The sequence below is a fragment of the Dermochelys coriacea genome, chromosome 3 (assembly GCF_009764565.3).
Source record: "Dermochelys coriacea isolate rDerCor1 chromosome 3, rDerCor1.pri.v4, whole genome shotgun sequence".
Taxonomy (NCBI): domain Eukaryota; kingdom Metazoa; phylum Chordata; order Testudines; family Dermochelyidae; genus Dermochelys; species Dermochelys coriacea.
Genome location: NC_050070.1, coordinates 211,038,948 through 211,058,337, shown reverse-complemented (window position 1 = coordinate 211,058,337; position 19,390 = coordinate 211,038,948). Strand labels below are relative to the sequence as shown.

At 42.8% G+C, this 19,390-nt stretch overlaps 1 long non-coding RNA gene across 1 annotated transcript in view; it reads right to left on the bottom strand.

The window, feature by feature from the left end:
- Window positions 1-19,390, bottom strand: part of LOC119852760 — a 52,031-nt gene that overhangs the window by 26,002 nt on the left and 6,639 nt on the right. The window contains exon 2 of the long non-coding RNA XR_005291814.2: window positions 3,475-3,641. This is a non-coding gene — a long non-coding RNA (uncharacterized LOC119852760). The remainder of the gene's footprint in view (window positions 1-3,474; window positions 3,642-19,390) is intronic.

Below are 19,390 nucleotides of genomic sequence, written 5' to 3'. Positions count from 1 at the left end.
TCTGACATAATTAGGTTGACATAAGGCATCTTATGTCAACCTAGCTGTGTCGTGTAGACCAGCCCTCAGTTGCTATAGGAATTACTTTTCTTTTGAGCTACATACTAGTTTAAAGACAGGTTTCAGAGTAGCAGCAGTGTTAGCCTGTATCCGCAAAAAGAAAAGGAGTACTTGTGGCACCTTAGAGACTAACAAATTTATTTGAGCATAATCTTTCCTGAACTACAGCTCACTTCATTGGATGCATGCAGTGGAAAATACAGTGGGGAGATTTTATATACACAGAAAACATGAAACAATGGGTGTTACCATACACACTGTAACGAGAGTGATCAGGTAAGGTGAGTTATTACCAGCAGGAGAGAAAAAAACCTTTTGTAGTGATAATCAAGGTGGGCCATTTCCAGCAGTTGACAAGAATGTGTGAGGAACAGTGGGGGGGGGGGAATAAACATAGTTTTACTTTGTGTAATGACACATCCACTCCCAGTCTTTATTCAAGCCTAAGTTAATGGTGTCCAGTTTGCAAATTAATTCCAATTCAGCAGTCTCTCGTTGGAGTCTGTTTTTGAAGTTTTTTTGCTGAAGAATTGCCACTTTTAGGTCTGTAATCGAATGACCAGAGAGACTGAAGTGTTCTCCAACTGGTTTTTGAATGCTGTAATTCTTGACGTCTGATTTGTGTCCATTTATTCTTTTACATAGAGACTGTCCGGTTTGGCCAATGTACATGGCAGAGGGGCATTGCTGGCACATGATGGCATATATCACATTGGTAGATGCGCAGGTGAACGAGCCTCTGATAGTGTGGCTGATGTGATTAGGCCCTATGATGGTGTCCCCTGAATAGATATGTGGACAAAGTTGGCAACGGGCTTTGTTGCGAGGATAGGTTCCTGGGTTAGTGTTTTTGTTGTGTGGTGTGTGGTTGCTGATGAGTATTTGCTTCAGGTTGGGGGGCTGTCTGTAAACAAGGACTAGCCCGTCTCCCAAGATCTGTGAGAGTGATGGGTCGTCCTTCAGGATAGGTTGTAGATCCTTGATGATGCGCTGGAGAGGTTTTAGTTGGGGGTTGAAGGTGATGGCTAGTGGTGTTCTGTTATTTTCTTTGTTGGGCCTATCCTGTAGTAGATATGTACAACCTATCCTTAAGGATGACCCATCACTCTCACGGATCTTGGGAGACATTGGCCAAACCTGACAGTCTCTACGTAAAAGAATAAATGGACACAAATCAGACATCAGGAATTATAGCATTCAAAAACCAGTTCAACAATGCCTGCCATGACTGCTCTGCTTACTGTCGCAATTCTTCAACAAAAAAACTTCAAAAATGGACTCCAAGGAGAGACTGCTGAATTGGAATTAATTACATTAGGCTTGAATAAAGACTGGGAGTGGATATGTCATTACACAAAGGAAAACTATTTCCCCATGTTTAATTCTCCTCCCTCCCCCCCTCACTGTTCCTCACACATTCTTGTCAACTGCTGGAAATGGCCCACCTTGATTATCACTACAAAAGGTTTTTTTTCTCTCCTGCTGGTAATAGCTCACCTTACCTGATCACTCTCATTACAGTGTGTATGGTAACACCCATTGTTTCATGTTCTCTGTATATATAAAATCTCCCCACTGTATTTTCCACTGCATGCATCCGATGAAGTAAGTTGTAGCTCACAAAAGCTTATGCTCAAATAAATTTATTAGTCTCTAAGATGCTGCAAGTACTCCTTTTCTTTATACTAGCTTAAAGTTCTTGTAGTTTGCTTTTGTGTGGCTGTGTTGAGCCTGTGCCTCCTCACTTATTCTTTTTTATTACATATTCCTCAGCATCAGAATTTTCCTTATTTTCCATTCTAGCTAATTTTTAATCTAAGCCATTTAGAAAGCATCTGTCCCAGGACACTGAAGGGTGAGAAAAGAAAAGCAACATGCAAAGAGGAAGGACTGTTTGTTGCTAAGGCGTTAGACTGGGTGTGATAGAATGCTAGCTCTAGCACCTTTCTGGTAACTGCATACCAGAAGATTACAAGGTTGACTGGAAGCAATTAATCTCTTATGGTGAGATTGACACTTGGGGTGATAATGACTGGGATAATGAGGTAATTAGCTCAATAAGGCAAGATATATAACTGGCAGGAACAGACAGTAAGGGGGAAGTTCAGAGTGAGCTGAACGGATGGGCCTCCCTGACATATGCCTGTACTATGTTCTGTAATGTTGGGAATCTAAAGATACATGGGGGGAGAGATGGACTGTGAATATATTTTTGAGTAAGAGACAACGCAAATGGGCCAGGCCATGCAGCACATCAGGTAGCTGAGGGAGTGCTGTGTGGGACTGGGACTTGGAAAAACTGGATTATATTTACTCCTTTTCTTTTTGCGAATACAGACTAACACGGCTGCTACTCTGAAACCTTTCATTTCTGCTACTGACTCTCTGTGACCTTGAGAAGTCACTTCAGGCCAGATATTCAGGTGTATAAAAAGCAGATAGGTGCCTAATGAGAATTTTTTCAAAAGCAATAAAATGAGCTAGATGCCTTCATCTCTTTGAAATCAATAGGATTAGGCCCCTAACCTGCTCAGATGTTTTTGAAATTCCCACTAGGCACCAATCTGCACTGTTCAAGTGCCCAAATAGCTTTGAAAATCTGGGTCTTCAGCTCTCTCTCCTTCAAGTATAAAATGGAGATAGTAATCCTTGTTTTGTGTAGAATTTTTTCTCTTATGTATATGTACAGCCCCTAGCACAAAGGGTCCTGCTACCAGTTGGGATATCTTAGCACCATTCGCAAAAAGAAAAGGAGTACTTGTGGCACCTTAGAGACTAACAAATTTATTAGAGCATAAGCTTTCGTGAGCTACAGCTCACTTCATCGAAATGCATCCGATGAAGTGAGCTGTAGCTCACGAAAGCTTATGCTCTAATAAATTTGTTAGTCTCTAAGGTGCCACAAGTACTCCTTTTCTTTTTGCGAATACAGACTAACACGGCTGCTACTCTGAAACCTTAGCACCATTGTAATAATAAAACTGTTATAAGTAGTTCAAGAATCCGATGAAGTGAGCTGTAGCTCACGAAAGCTTATGCTCAAATAAATTTGTTCATCTCTAAAGTGCCACAAGTACTCCTTTTCTTTTTTGCGAATACAGACTAACACGGCTGCTACTCTGAAATCTGTCAAGAATTAGTATATTCAGTGTCAAGGAGAACCATGAAACTCCCCAAGGTACACTGCTGCATCAGAAAAGGGGATTTGGGGGGAAGGGAGTGATAAGATATCTACATGGTATCTTTCCTCAAAGAAAACAAGCATTTAAAGCCTACCCAAAGCAGAGAGTCAATAGAGATCCACTAAGTTTTTCTCTTTGTAATTAGTTTGGTTTCAAAAATTACAGTGCACCCTTAGAGAACTTCTGGGACATTGCTTTTAAGATCAAAGGGACAATTTTGTGGGAGTTTTACCTGAGAGAGGAATGGAGAAATGCATTCCCTAGGGGATGGATGGGTCTGGAAGCAATACTCCTGTGTTGCGATGAAGGAGGCCCCAATGGCCACCGTTCTCTGATGTGAGGAGGTGCAGAGAAGCATGATCTGAGGTCAGATGAACTCCCCTATATTAGCATTACCTGCTGTAGAAGAAACAAAATTAGAGAATTAAAATTAGCTTAAGTTTGGCTATAGAAACCTGTGCTGTAAAGAAAGACCAAACTAGACCATAAAAAAGAGAGTTTCAAGAAGTGACTTATACGGCCAGAAAAAATGAAGTGGGGAGAGTGTCTGGTTCAAAGAATAACTAACAAAATAAGGAGAAACTTCTAAAAACAAGGCCTTGGACTAACAGGGGTGACTGCAGATGGGCTTAAATAAGACACAGTAACTATCTTAAAAGGAGCCAACATAGCCCTTCTCACCCCACATACCAGTGTTATCTCAAAAATTAGGAAAAACTGTTAGTCAGCAAGGAGGAAGGGAAGAGAGAGGGAGGAAAGGCCTTGGGGAGAAAGGAGGTTGTAAATCTTATCCGGATTAAGACTGGAAAAATGGATAACCTGTCTCAAATTGGTTTTTAGCTGAAGTTAGTAATTGGCAATAACATCACTTGTTTGTTAAAGGGTTCATGGTTAATACCTGCCTGACCACCCCCACCCACCCACACACTCTCTCTCTCCCCCTCCCCAGCGGTTTAGCACATTTGTAACTATCTTGATCAAATGCTTATAAATGTCTTGTTACAGTTTGGATGTAGTAAACTGCTTGTTATTTAGGCTTTACAGACATGTTTAAATCTAAATGCCAATTGCTGTAATAAAAGAATTTATGGTTAAATGAATGTTCTGGTAATATCCTGCATAAATAATAATTCCAACACCTTCAAATGAACCACACAACAGAAATGGGGGTGAGTGGCCTCAGAAGAGATCATCATCAGGTCACTCTCCTTTATGGAGAAGCAATGGAAGGGGCATAGGATAACTAAAAACTCATTGGGGAGGCATGCACAACCAGCCCACGCCTGTCTATTTTGAAGTCCATCAGGACATTGGCAGGCTAAATGCCAGCTCTAGCCCAAGCTGCAATCATTAGCTAAGAACTGAAACACATAGCTGGAAACCAGACTAGTTCACCTATGGGATTGTTTAGTCTGCGGAAGAGAAGAATGAGGGGGGATTTGATAGCTGCTTTCAACTACCTGAAGGGGGTTCCAAAGAGGATGGATCTAGACTGTTCTCAGTGATAGCAGATGACAGAATGAGGAGTAATGGTCTTAAGTTGCAGTGGGGGAGTTTAGGTTGGATATTAGGAAAAACTTTTTCACTAGGAGGGTGGTGAAAGACTGGAATGTGTTACCTAGGGAGGTGGTAGAATCTCCTTCCTTAGAAGTTTTTAAGGTCAGGCTTGACAAAGCCCTGGCTGGGATGATTTAGTTGGGGATTGGTCCTGCTTTGAGCAGGGGGTTGGACTAGATGACCTCCTGAGGTCCCTTCCAACCCTGATATTCTATGATCCTATGTTAGTTTTGCTCAAAATAGGTTTTAATCATACAAGAATATATTGAGTGTTTAAACAGGAGTACTTGTGGCACCTTAGAGACTAATAAATTTATTTGAGCATAAGCTTTCGTGGGCTTTTCTTTTTGCAGACACAGACTAACACGGCTGCTACTCTGAAATCTATTGAGCGTTTAGACTCTATGAAATGTTTGTAAATTGCTGCATGCATTAATCCTACTTATAATGTCGCTATTCCAGGCTATAAGAAAATATGGGTTTTGCTTTATAACTTTGAAAACATTTGCTCTGAACTTGTAAACCCAGGGATAGGAATCATCCCCTCTGCCCATCCCGAAGGATCATCAAAATCAGATAGGCCATCGAAGAACATTGCAATACAAATGATCGGTTAATTGGCCTATCCCACCTTGGAAATGCTACCTGCCAAAAAGCTCATCCTGGGGATTTGGAAGCTGAATGAAGGAACTATAACAAAGTCACAGGAAAATATTCCATTTCTTCACTGTTTGAACTCACACAGGGCCAGAGCCACCAAACTGAAGACAGAGATCCTAGGAGGTTGCCTCCTGGGTCTTCCCTGCAAGACACTTTGAATTGACAGACTACAGCACTACAACTCTATCACTCTGAGGATTTAGCTTGTACATACGTTTGCTTGATTTAATCACTAAATAACTTGTTTCTTTTTCCTAGTCAATAAAACTTCAGCATTATTACAGAATTGGGCACAGGGGTTGTCTTTACTGAATTCAGTGTGATTTTTGGTGTGACCATTTATCACTAAGTCCAGTTTGCCTGGGTGGCAAGATAGTCTCCTTAGACTCTCCAGTCTGTCTGACTCCATGGTAAGACTGTTACAATGATCCAGGAGTTCACACTTGTTACTGGCTTGGTAAAATCTAATCACGAACATAATGGGGGTATCTGCAATTTTTTAAACAATTTGTTAGTCTCTACGGTGCCTCAAGTACTCCTGTTCTTTTTCATAGAATCATAGAATCATAGAATATCAGGGTTGGAAGGGACCCCAGAAGGTCATCTAGTCCAACCCCCTGCTCAAAGCAGGAGCAAGTCCCAGTTAAATCATCCCAGCCAGGGCTTTGTCAAGCCTGACCTTAAAAACCTCTAAGGAAGGAGATTCTACCACCTCCCTAGGTAACGCATTCCAGTGTTTCACCACCCTCTTAGTGAAAAAGTTTTTCCTAATATCCAATCTAAACCTCCCCCATTGCAACTTGAGACCATTACTCCTCGTTCTGTCATCTGCTACCATTGAGAACAGTCTAGAGCCATCCTCTTTGAAACCCCCTTTCAGGTAGTTGAAAGCAGCTATCAAATCCCCCCTCATTCTTCTCTTCTGCAGACTAAACAATCCCAGCTCCCTCAGCCTCTCCTCATAAGTCATGTGCTCTAGACCCCTAATCATTTTTGTTGCCCTTCGCTGTACTCTTTCCAATTTATCCACATCCTTCCTGTAGTGTGGGGCCCAAAACTGGACACAGTACTCCAGATGAGGCCTCACCAGTGTCGAATAGAGGGGAACGATCACGTCCCTCGATCTGCTCGCTATGCCCCTACTTATACATCCCAAAATGCCATTGGCCTTCTTGGCAACAAGGGCACACTGCTGACTCATATCCAGCTTCTCGTCCACTGTCACCCCTAGGTCCTTTTCCGCAGAACTGCTGCCGAGCCATTCGGTCCCTAGTCTGTAGCGGTGCATTGGATTCTTCCATCCTAAGTGCAGGACCCTGCATTTATCCTTATTGAACCTCATTAGATTTCTTTTGGCCCAATCCTCCAATTTGTCTAGGTCCTTCTGTATCCTATCCCTCCCCTCCAGCGTATCTACCACTCCTCCCAGTTTAGTATCATCCGCAAATTTGCTGAGAGTGCAATCCACACCATCCTCCAGGTCATTTATGAAGATATTGAACAAAACGGGCCCCAGGACCGACCCCTGGGGCACTCCACTTGACACCGGCTGCCAACTAGACATGGAGCCATTGATCACTACCCGTTGAGCCCGACAATCTAGCCAGCTTTCTACCCACCTTATAGTGCATTCATCCAGCCCATACTTCCTTAACTTGCTGACAAGAATGCTGTGGGAGACCGTGTCAAAAGCTTTGCTAAAGTCAAGAAACAATACATCCACTGCTTTCCCTTCATCCACAGAACCAGTAATCTCATCATAAAAGGCGATTAGATTAGTCAGGCATGACCTTCCCTTGGTGAATCCATGCTGACTGTTCCTGATCACTTTCCTCTCCTCTAAGTGCTTCAGGATTGATTCTTTGAGGACCTGCTCCATGATTTTTCCAGGGACTGAGGTGAGGCTGACCGGCCTGTAGTTCCCAGGATCCTCCTTCTTCCCTTTTTTAAAGATGGGCACTACATTAGCCTTTTTCCAGTCATCCGGGACTTCCCCCGTTCGCCACGAGTTTTCAAAGATAATGGCCAAGGGCTCTGCAATCACAGCCGCCAATTCCTTCAGCACTCTCGGATGCAATTCGTCCGGCCCCATGGACTTGTGCACGTCCAGCTTTTCTAAATAGTCCCTAACCACCTCTATCTCTACAGAGGGCTGGCCATCTCTTCCCCGTTTTGTGTTGCCCAGCACAGCAGTCTGGGAGCTGACCTTGTTAGTGAAAACAGAGGCAAAAAAAGCATTGAGTATATTAGCTTTTTCCACATCCTCTGTCACTAGCTTGCCTCCCTCATTCAGTAAGGGGCCCACACTTTCCTTGGCTTTCTTCTTGTTGCCAACATACCTGAAGAAACCCTTCTTGTTACTCTTGACATCTCTTGCTAGCTGCAGCTCCAGGTGCGATTTGGCCCTCCTGATATCTTTCCTACATGCCCGAGCAATATTTTTATACTCTTCCCTGGTCATATGTCCAACCTTCCACTTCTTGTAAGCTTCTTTTTTATGTTTAAGATCCGCTAGGATTTCGCCATTAAGCCAAGCTGGTCGCCTGCCATATTTACTATTCTTTCGACTCATCAGGATGGTTTGTCCCTGTAACCTCAACAGGGATTCCTTGAAATACAGCCAGCTCTCCTGGACTCCCTTCCCTTTCATGTTAGTCCCCCAGGGGATCCTGGCCATCTGTTCCCTGAGGGAGTCAAAGTCTGCTTTCCTGAAGTCCAGGGTCCGTATCCTGTTGCTTACCTTTCTTCCCTGCGTCAGGATCCTGAACTCAACCAACTCATGGTCACTGCCTCCCAGATTCCCATCCACTTTTGCTTCCCCCACTAATTCTACCCGGTTTGTGAGCAGCAGGTCAAGAAAAGCGCTCCCCCTAGTTGGCTCCCCTAGCACTTGCACCAGGAAATTGTCCCCTACGCTTTCCAAAAACTTCCTGGATTGTCTATGCACCGCTGTATTGCTCTCCCAGCAGATATCAGGAAAATTAAAGTCACCCATGAGAATCAGGGCATGCGATCTAGTAGCTTCCGTGAGTTGCCGGAAGAAAGCCTCATCCACCTCATCCCCCTGGTCTGGTGGTCTATAGCAGACTCCCACCATGACATCACTCTTGTTGCACACACTTCTAAACTTAATCCAGAGACACTCAGGTTTTTCCACAGTTTCGTACCGGAGCTCTGAGCAGTCATACTGCTCCCTTACATACAGTGCTACTCCCCCACCTTTTCTGCCCTGCCTGTCCTTCCTGAACAGTTTATAACCATCCATGACTGTACTCCAGTCATGTGAGTTATCCCACCAAGTCTCTGTTATTCCAATCACGTCATTTTTGCCGATATAGACTAACACGGCTGCTACTCTGTGCCCTGAGGTAGGCACTCATGGTCGTGAGCCACTCCAAACAGCATGAAACATCACACACACCACTTGCAAACATCACCGAAAATCACACTATGGCAGATGATCTACAGCTAAATGTTTGCTCCAGCTTTGTTGGAATCTTCATCCCAGGCCATAGAGTGGTATTTTTTCACCTCAACTCCCACACTCCACTCTGTAGTGGATTTGCATAGGAGTACATCTATAATTCCTGCCCAACTCTTTCTCACTAGGGTACTGGAGCCCGCACCAAGCACATCCATGGTACACAGATGGCCTGCATGGCTCAGCATCTTCCCTTCCCCCTTCCTGTGTGCAATGGAACTTTACTGGCTTTGTTGCTGCTAGAGATCTGCAATGCCATGGATGGGGTGAGGAGATGGAAGAAGGTTGTGTGGGAAGGATTTATCCAAGTTAGAGCAAATTTGCTGCGGTCTTAGAAGTGACAGGTTTCAGAGTAGCAGCCATGTTAGTCTGTATTCACAAAAAGAAAAGGAGTACTTGTGGCACCTTAGAGACTAACAAATTTATTTGAGCATAAGCTTTCGTGAGCTACAGCTCACTTCATCGGATGCATTTGGTGGAAAATACAGTGGGGAGATTGATATACACACACACAGAGAACATGAAACAATGGGTTTTATCATACACACTGTAAGGAGAGTGATCACTTAAGATGAGCCGTCACCTAGCAGCGGGGGGGGGGGGGGGAGGAGGAAAACCTTTCAGGTGACAAGCAAGGTAGGCCATTTCCAGCAGTTAACAAGAACATCTGAGGAACAGTGGGGGGTGGGGTGGGGTTGGGGGGAGAAATAACATGGGGAAATAGTACCCCATCCCACCCCCCACTGTTCCTCAGATGTTCTTGTTAACTGCTGGAAATAGCCTACCTTGCTTGTCACCATGAAAGGTTTTCCTCCTCCTCCCCCCCCCCCCGTTGCTTGTGATGGCTCATCTTAAGTGATCACTCTCCTCACAGTGTGTATGATAAAACCCATTGTTTCATGTTCTCTGTGTGTGTATATCAATCTCCCCACTTTATTTTCCACCAAATGCATCCGATGAAGTGAGCTGTAGCTCAAGAAAGCTTATGCTCAAATAAATTTGTTAGTCTCAAATAAATTTGTTAGCCACAAGTACTCCTTTTCTTTTTGGTCTTAGAAGTGTTCGCTGACAGATATGCATGTTGCTGATTAGCATGAGATAAAAAAAGCTGCAAAACATGCTAGCAGACTCTGAACAAGACAGTTCCTGTATAAATAAAAGCAGAACAGAAAGGTGTAGGGAGGAAAGATGGCTATGGAAACCACAGGACAAAGATACATTTTAGAGTGCGAAAAGCCGTTAACCTTTTTTTCACAGGACTAAAGGCAGCATGGTAAGGCTTTATTGTGTACACACATCCACACGCAATCTTTATCAACTTAGGCCAAGTATAAACCCAGTTTTTGGATCAGGATAACTACTTGAGTTAAAACAACGAGGAGTCCTTGTGGCACCTGAGAGACTAACAAATTTATTTGGGCATAAGCTTTCGTGAGCTTGAACCCACTTCATCAGCATCCGACAAAGTGGATTCTAGCCCACGAAAGCTTATGCTCAAATAAATTTGTTAGTCTCTAAGGTGCCACACAGCGGTGTATTATCGCCTAGGCCGACAAGGCCTCGGCCTCGGGCAGCAAATTTGCAGGGGCGGCAAATTTATAATAGCAGCATTTTTGTAATCGTGGCAACAGCGATGCCGCAATTCTACCAATCATAGCGTGTACCGAAACCACCAATGACGGCGCGACACCATTTAGTAAACATACTCACGACAATCCTAAACTGCACCGGACTCCCGCTTGAATGTGGGGTTTTGGATCCATGTGTGGTCCCACGCTATAAGCAAAATTGCGCTATACAGACGCACATTCTAGCAAAGGTCCGCTGTCCTTGTAATTTTATTTATAATAAAACTTGTAAGTGTTCAATTATTTTAATGATATTTAGATTCATTTTATTTCAAATGAATTTGTAAAAAAACTAAAATAAGTTCATATGGGGCCGGGGGCAGCAATTATTTCAGGGTCTAGGGGTGGCAAAATCATTAATCCACCACTGGTGCCACAAGGACTCCTCGTTGTTTTTGCTGATACAGACTAACACGGCTACCACTCTGATACTTGAGCTAAGTGTCTGACTTTATAGTTGAGCACTACAAAACATGTGTGCACTCTGTTTATACTGGTATAAACGTGCTTCATACCAATATTGCATATTCTCCTTCTTGTACACAAATAAGCTTTGTTGGTATGAGACACGGTTTCTCAGCCAGTGAGTCGGGACCCAAAATTGCGTTGCCAGAATGTTTCAAAGGGTCGCATAGCAACTCTTGTGACTTCTCTCCCACAGGGCTGGCTGGGCTCGCATCCCTGGTCCAGGCACTGCAACCACCGGGGTCTCAGTGCCACTCAGGTTTGGCCCAGCAATCATGACGACGAGAGCCTGGGTAGGCCAAATTTAAGTGAATGGCACAACTCCACTCACACAAATTTGGTCCAGTCAGGGGGCAAGGCCAAACCTGAGCAGCAGTGCAACCAACACCCGGAGCGGAGACAAAGCCCAGCCAGACCCAGAGCACAGGAGCTGTAGGAGCCTCCACTGTGGGGTAAATGCTGGGCAAGACCCCCTCCTCAGGGGGCAGGACATGACCAAAACCACCCCAGGGCCTCCACCCCCAGGCTATTTACTGGGACAAGTCATGAACATATACAAATGGGTCCTGAGCTCAAAAAGGTTGAGAACCACTGGTATAAAGTACCTTTATACTGGTATAACTGCATCCACATTAGAGGGGTTGAACCATTTTAAGTATATCAGGTAACATTAAAGTGATACAACTTTTGTATGTAGACAAGGCCTTAGAGTTAAGGTTGTTCAAATGTATTTTCTGCCAATGCAGTGTCTGGAAATACCCAGTTAAGGCACCAAGAAGTGAACATCCAGACCAACCCAGGTTCAGGCAATGCATGAGTTTCCCCAGGGGTATTCCATCACAGGGAAACTCCACCCACACAGATGGAGCTCCTCTGGAGGCTCTTCTACAAGACGGGACTGGCCAGATAGAGGTGCGTGTGTTTGGGATGGGCCCATTCTTCCTTTGTGGTGAAGCCAAGAGAGTTATACTATACATCCTAAATGTGTGCTGAAAAACCTTCAAACTGTGCCTCACTGTCACTTATTCAGCATGTGCCACATAAAGGATTGATCCAACTCCTGCTGGAACCAATGGGAATCTTTCAGTTGACCCCAGTAAGAGCTGGAGCAGGCCTTAACATACAGAAAATTGATGTTTCAGAGAGTTTGAAAGGATTTAATTAGGGCTGCTATTTTAAATCCATTTGACTATAAAGCCAGAAGCTTTGATTGCAGTCCAACTACACCTGGCTCAGCAGAAGCTATGAAAACCTCTCAAGTGACTTTTCTATTACCTATACATATCATGATTTAAAAATTTGATATCTTGACCTCTCTACTGAGGGCTATGAATCTCTCCTTGTCATTGAAATAAAGCGCTTGGGCCATATTCTCTGCTGGTGTATCTTACCAGCACAAAATTTAGCTCCCTGTTTCCAGCTCTGCAGGATAAAGATGTATCAGGCCTTAAACATGTCACTGATGCAGAACTCCATATTACCTGGCCCTCAGCCCAGTGTAATTTTCAGGGTGGAAAACTCCACATTTGAGATAAAAAAGAAAATATTTATCTGACAAGCTACCTTAAAGTGGAGACAGATCAGTGGGCAAATTTCAGGTGAAGCAGTCTAAGGTTTGTGGCAAATACAGTTTCTCACATAGTTCTGCAAACTGTGTCCTTGCAATTTATTACATGAATAGCAGGTCCATATTCAGTGTTACTATCTCTAGCCTTTTTGTCACAAATCTCATAATACTTGGTGTATTCCTTTAAGCCCCAGAGCTTGGAGTCATTGGATAGCTGAGAATCTCAGCTTTAATTAAAAATGTAAGCTTCTAGCTCTCAGGACTGAAGAGAAAAGCTTACAAACATGATCCTAATGACTCAAAAACCAGAAGGGAAACAAAAAGAACCCAATATATATTTAACCCCATCCCCTCACAAACCTTCATTACCTCACTGGGAGTCTCATATTTTTGAATGCCTGGGAATTAAAATACTGATATATTCACTCACTAGTGAGGTTTTTCTCTAATCTGGAGTGTTGGATCTTTTAGGGAAACCTGGGGTCTATTCCCAGCTCTGCCACTGGCCTGCTGGGTGACCCTGAGCAAGTCATTTCCGCTCTTCATGCCTCCATTTAGCTATATCTATAAAATGGGGATAAAGATACTGCCCTCCTTTGTTAAGTGCTTTGAGTTCTATGGACAAAAATTTCTATTTAAGAGCTAGGTACTAATTACTGTTGTTATCCTGGGTTTATTTTGGTCACATTTTTGGAGTTTCTAATGAGCTCCCAGTGACTCATGCAAATAAGAGGGAGGAAGGTTGCTTGTACATCCAGTTAAAATAAATGATCTTAAAACACTATGTATTAAATAACCCTGAATTCAATACCTATTTGTTTTAGTTATCACAGTTTAATTTACGTGGTTTGTGAATATTGCAGTTGATAGAGGCAAAACTAAAGGAAGGAAACAATCTCCTTCTTATGACATCAAAACAACGGAACCAGTATTTTGAAATTTGAGTTATCCATGCTGCAATCTAAGCATTCAGGCCATTGCTCAGATGGATGCTAGTCAGATGTGCCAGGGAGGAGGCCCCAGAGGCATTTCAACCAAGGGTCCTTCAGTTTATTGGGTGAAGCAGCTCTTCACATCCCTTATAGACCTTGCTGGCAGGGGATGCTTAGTGACTGTTTAGGTGTGGACAGCATTTTCACAGAAATATATAAAAGTAAAACGTTGGTGATATGGTCCAGTGACATGGTCCTGTTCTGGATAGAAAGAGAAGTTATACTGAGATTGTTTTAAAAAGGCCACTGCAGATACCATGGATAAGATGGTCTCGATTTACTTGGTCCTGCCTGAGTGCAATGGGTGGACTAGATGACTTTTTTGAGGTCCCTTGCAGGCCTACATTTCTGTGATTCTATGGCAATGGACCAATTCACTGATGCCCAGCTGGGCCTGGACACATAAATCAAATGAGTGCCTAGAAGCCAAGGAGACCTACTGAGACTCCAGAATTTGCCGCAGAACTACAATTATTTCATGGCATTGGCACAACAGAGGCAAAAACAACAGCTAGGGAAGATGTGAAAGTGATGCCAATATGTTTTGGAGGAACTAATGTGTCCAATACTCATGTTGAGAAAGGAGATTCTAATCAGATGCAGGAAATGATGGCTTGACATATATTATGTAGACCAGGTTGTATTGGCAATAATGCAAACATCCAGTCAAATGCAAGTCAGGACAGATCCCAAATAAAATCCCCTAAACCAGTTGAGACACCAAATAGAAAGGACAAATCTTGGATTTACCTGGGACAGCCCCATTATATAAGATAACTCAAATATAAGAAGTTATTAAATCAGACATGTTAAAAATGCTGTGGGAAAGAGGATCCAAACGCATATTTGGTTTCAAATGGAAACTGTGACTAGGGAATGCATGTCCATTGACTAATGGGAGACATTGGTGTTAAGACCTTCACCTTTGCCATCAGTGCATAAGGGCCGGTAACCAGATATGCAGAATTAACTCATGTTGGATTTGGATTTCTCTGAGACTGATAACTGGGATAAATTCCAGTTAATTAGTTCTGCAAATTGTCTGAATGGATAGCATGACGTGCTTCTCATAGGGTAAAGTAGCAGAGGTCCGTGTGGTGGACCTAAAGGTTCCAGCCCTGCTGTTGATCCATGTGGATGTCAATATGATGCCAAAAGATGGAATTTCTGTTTGTTTGCTTTTTAAAAAACCTAGGAAACTATACACAAAAAGCTATGTTGAAAGATTATTATTGAAGTTAAAGAGTCAAGTACTCAAAAGTTAGGAAATGCCAAAATTAAGGCTGACCATGCAACCTTAATTTGGCCCCTTTGTGTGCATGAACTATGATAGTATGTGATCATGTAATTAAAGACTATCTTTTTCCACAGAACCCCTGCCTCATTCAGTATACAGGATGGATGGTGCTTCAATTGATGAGTCTATTCAATATTTTGTTTTCTCCTCAATGGGCAGTGTGTAGCCCCAGGCTCTATTTACTGCTCACTAGAGCCCCATGTTTTTCACAAATACCAAATAATACACAATAAAATGAAAAACAACATAAAACAAAAAAAACTCCAGCCCCTGGGGTCTCTGCACCATTCAGGTTTGGCATAACCACCTCTCTGTCAGGGTGGCTGGGCCAAACCTGAGCAGTGCTGTGAATCCATGCGTCAGGTTGCAATGCCCAAAGTTCCAGTCCTGTGGTACAGGGGCCACTGCTGTGGGTTGAGTGTGTGTAGGCTTGCTCTCCAGCCTACCTGGGGTCTTCCCCCACACCAGGGCAGGACCTGCCTGACCCCCCCCCCCCCCCGGGCCTCCCACTCAGGTGGATAAAATGAACCAACATGAAATTCTCCCAAAAATTATTTTTAAAAAAAGAATTCCCTGAAGGCAGAATTATTAACTTCCCCATGGGAGTCTTTTTATGGTGATCATCACTAGAGTATGAGTGCTTCACAAACTTAAATTTATCGTCACAGTATCCCTGTGAGGCAAGGGGTTGGGATTATCCTCATTTCACAAATAGGGAGCTGAGGCACAGAGATTAAAGTCAAAAGTGTCCACTCATATTGGATGCCCAATTTCAGACACTTAGGGCCCAATATTTCAGAGTACTCACTCAGCATTGTATAGTACTTTATACATTCCAAGCACAGCTAACACTGGGCAGTTGTGGGTGGTCAGCACTTCTGTAAATCTGTCTGCTGGGTAACAATTAGTGACCACAAGTGAAAAGTCTGGTTGAAGTGACTTTCCCAGAATCACAGAGGAACTCAAAAAACCTGTTCAGTGTTTTATACTAAATTAAGTATATGCCTCTGAATATATTCAAAGAAAGTATTGCCAATCCCAAGCATTCAAAAATCTTGAGTCAGACCGCCCCAAATCATAAGATTGGCTTTAAAATCACGAGAATTTCAAGATAATATGGTTGTTGGGGGGAGAGGAGGAAGGATCTGTTTGGGTGTTTTTTTGGCCTGGTGTTCGAGTGTTCAAAGATCACATTTTCAAGCTTTTCTCTATGATGAGGGCTAGAAACTTTTTTTTAAATATGAAAGCCCAGATTCTCAGCTAATAACCTGATTCCAGTATCTGATACTTTAAGAAACACAACAAATATTGTCAGGTTTCAGAGTAGCAGCCGTGTTAGTCTGTATTCGCAAAAAGAAAAGGAGTACTTGTGGCACCTTAGAGACTAACAAATTTATTTGAGCATAAGCTCACGAAAGCTTATGCTCAAATAAATTTGTTAGTCTCTAAGGTGCCACAAGTACTCCTTTTCTTTTTGCGAATATTGTGAAACTCACAATCAAATCATAAGAGTTGGCAACACTGCTAATTTTATGTAGTTCCTTTTCAGGGTAGAATTTTAAAACCAACATTTTCAAAAGTGTCCATTAACATTGGCTGCTGCAATGTTGGGGTGCCCTACCAGAGATCCACATGGATTCTCAGCAGCCACCACTCTTGCTCCTCTGGATCCTAGTGGGTGCTTAGGAACTCTGAATATCAGGCAATAGGTGACTTACATTGAGTATTCAAACTTAGAGGACTGTAAATTGGTAGGATGACTGTGCAGAATCAAACCATAACAGCAGATACTGTTCAGTAGGAGATCTTTACAAACCCAAATCCAAAAAAGGTAATATAAGCATAAACAGAGACCAACAAACACTTCCCCAGCTAAGGATCAAACCACTTCATCTGAATAGGCAGCCTTGACTTTCTCCAGGTATTCTCCCCATCCCATCTCTTCAGCAGCCCCTTTTATTGTCCTGCTGCTGCCTTGTGTACTGGGGACCAATAGGAAGCAGAAATGCTGTTACATGGATGCTCATGAAAATGTTGGCCTAAATGTTTACTTTTGCTATCTACTTAAATAATGTTGCTCATTGCATAACAGTAGCAAATAACTTTGTAGTGCTTACTTCACTGTGATCTGTTTCCAATATGAATAGCAGAATAATCATTGTGCAGAGAGAGGAAGCTATCAAACCAAAACAAGCTTTCAGTTCTTCTTACCCTTTTAATAATCTTTTTGCAAGAGGGATGGATGTTAGTGTGTGATAAGTGGAAGAAACAAACCCTGTAAATGAGTGAGTATAATGACCCTTTCCTGTCTTGCTGCTGGAGCAGAACATTTCCAAAGTGCCCTAAACCCAGCTTCTAGATTTCAACCTAAACTTTTTGCACATGCCAAAAACTTAGATTTGTGTGAATACTTGTGTGCCAAAACCAGGTAGTTATACATCTAACAGCCCAGTCTGGGTTAACAGATCCATATTGGAGGGCATACAACAACTTGGGCATGCTGCTTTGGGTATGCAGATTTAGAGGCCACATTTTGAAAATGTAGCCTTTGATTTCTGTCAGGTCCTAAACCATTCTGTCTTTTCAAGAATCTAACATACCTTCATTTGCACTGTAGACTTGTTTGGATAGGAAAGTTTTACCAGTTATACCAGTATTATTATAATTAAACTAGGGACATAAAAGGTTAACCAGTTAACATTAGATTTACCAGGTTAACCAACCTTAACTGTTAACCCTCTGTGCGCCAGCAGGCACAGCCCCGGCCCCAGCCCCCCCCCCATGCTGGGCCATCTGGAGCGACTCATTTAACCGGTTAACTTTTTAAATGATATTTACACATCCCTAAATTAAACCCTTCCAAAGTGACATAAGCTAAACCAAAACAAGACGATTCTGACACAGGAATAAGATTGTCCACATGGGCGTTACACTGGTATAATTATATAGGTATAGGCTAAGGTATTAATTTATACTGGTATTTCTTTCCTGCATAGAGAAGAAAATACATAGCTAGTATATAGCATAGAACCTTACTGTTATCTTCTTATAGTCGCCCACCACATTCAGGAGGTGCACAGCTGCATTTTCCTTATGCCAGTTTACAGGCAATACTCAAGACTATTCCTATAAGTCAAGTGCACTGCACTAGTCCTCCATGGATAGGTATGGATAGGGTGTCCAGACAAAAAGTGAAAAATTGGGACAGGGGGGTGTAATAGGCACTTACATAAGATAAAACCCCAAATATCGGGACTGTCCCTATAAAATCGGGACATCTGGTCACCCTAGGCATGGATAACTAGTGAAGTGCATTAAGGGAGGAAAGAGTGCAGCCCTCTAGTGAGATATAGATAGAAAAAGGGTTTACAAACCACTGCAGTTCCATGAGCATCCAGGAACAGTGATGTGTTTACAAAGAACCTGAGATTGCACAGTTTTGTTGAAGGTTGGATATTCTCCACAAATTGAAAGGGCAGACACAGTCCCTGTCTATCACTAGCTGTGCCTAGTTTGCAAAAGTCCTGTCACAGCTTCCAAGAGGTCAAGAAAGCTTGGAGTCCAAGGGCAGCTTCGTTCCTCTTAGCCAGCAACACAGGTTACTGTATACCTATTCCAATTTAAGGACATGCACTCTTTAACAGAGCCATTAGATGTTGAAAAAGAACAAAAAAATTGCAGGTTCATAACAGAAGAGAGCCCCGAGCCTAGTGAGAGGTGAGTTTGGTGGCTCCCACAATCAGAGAGGGTAAACTTTACAGCAGGGGCTAGGTCCCACAAGATGTTCAGCTCCCATGGGACTTCTGGGGTGGGCTGGAGGTCTTGCAGGATTGGCACAAGATTTGCAGCTATAATGTCTCACGGGATTTGTCACAAGATTTGGAACCATGATAGGAGCCCTGCGCTCAGGACCACTTCCCAACTATAAAAAAAGAGAATGCACTGGAGCACACCCACAGCTGATGTGGATTTGTGGGCACAGCATCGAGCACTGGGTTTTCAAGAGCATTCATAGATTCCAAGGCCAGAAAGGACCAATGTGACCATCTAGTATGATCTCCTGTATAACATAGACCATAGAACTTCCCCAAAGTAAGTTCTAGCACATATCTTAAAAAAAAAATCCAATCTTGATATAAAAATTTCCAGGAATGGTGAATCTACCACAACCTTTGAAATGATGTTCAAATGGTTAATTACCATCACTGTTTAAAAATATACACCTTATTTCCAGTCTTAATTTGTCTAGCTTCAACTTCCAACCTCTCATTACACCTCTCTCTTCTAGGCTGAAGAGCCCACTGTCAAATATTTGTAGGTAGCTACAGACTGTGATCAAGTCACTCCTTAACCTTCTTTAATGACAGGTTTCAGAGTAGCAGCCGTGTTAGTCTGTATTCGCAAAAAGAAAAGGAGTACTTGTGGCACCTCAGAGACTAACAAATTTATTAGAGCATAAGCTTTCGTGAGCTACAGCTCACTTCATCGGATGCATTTGGTG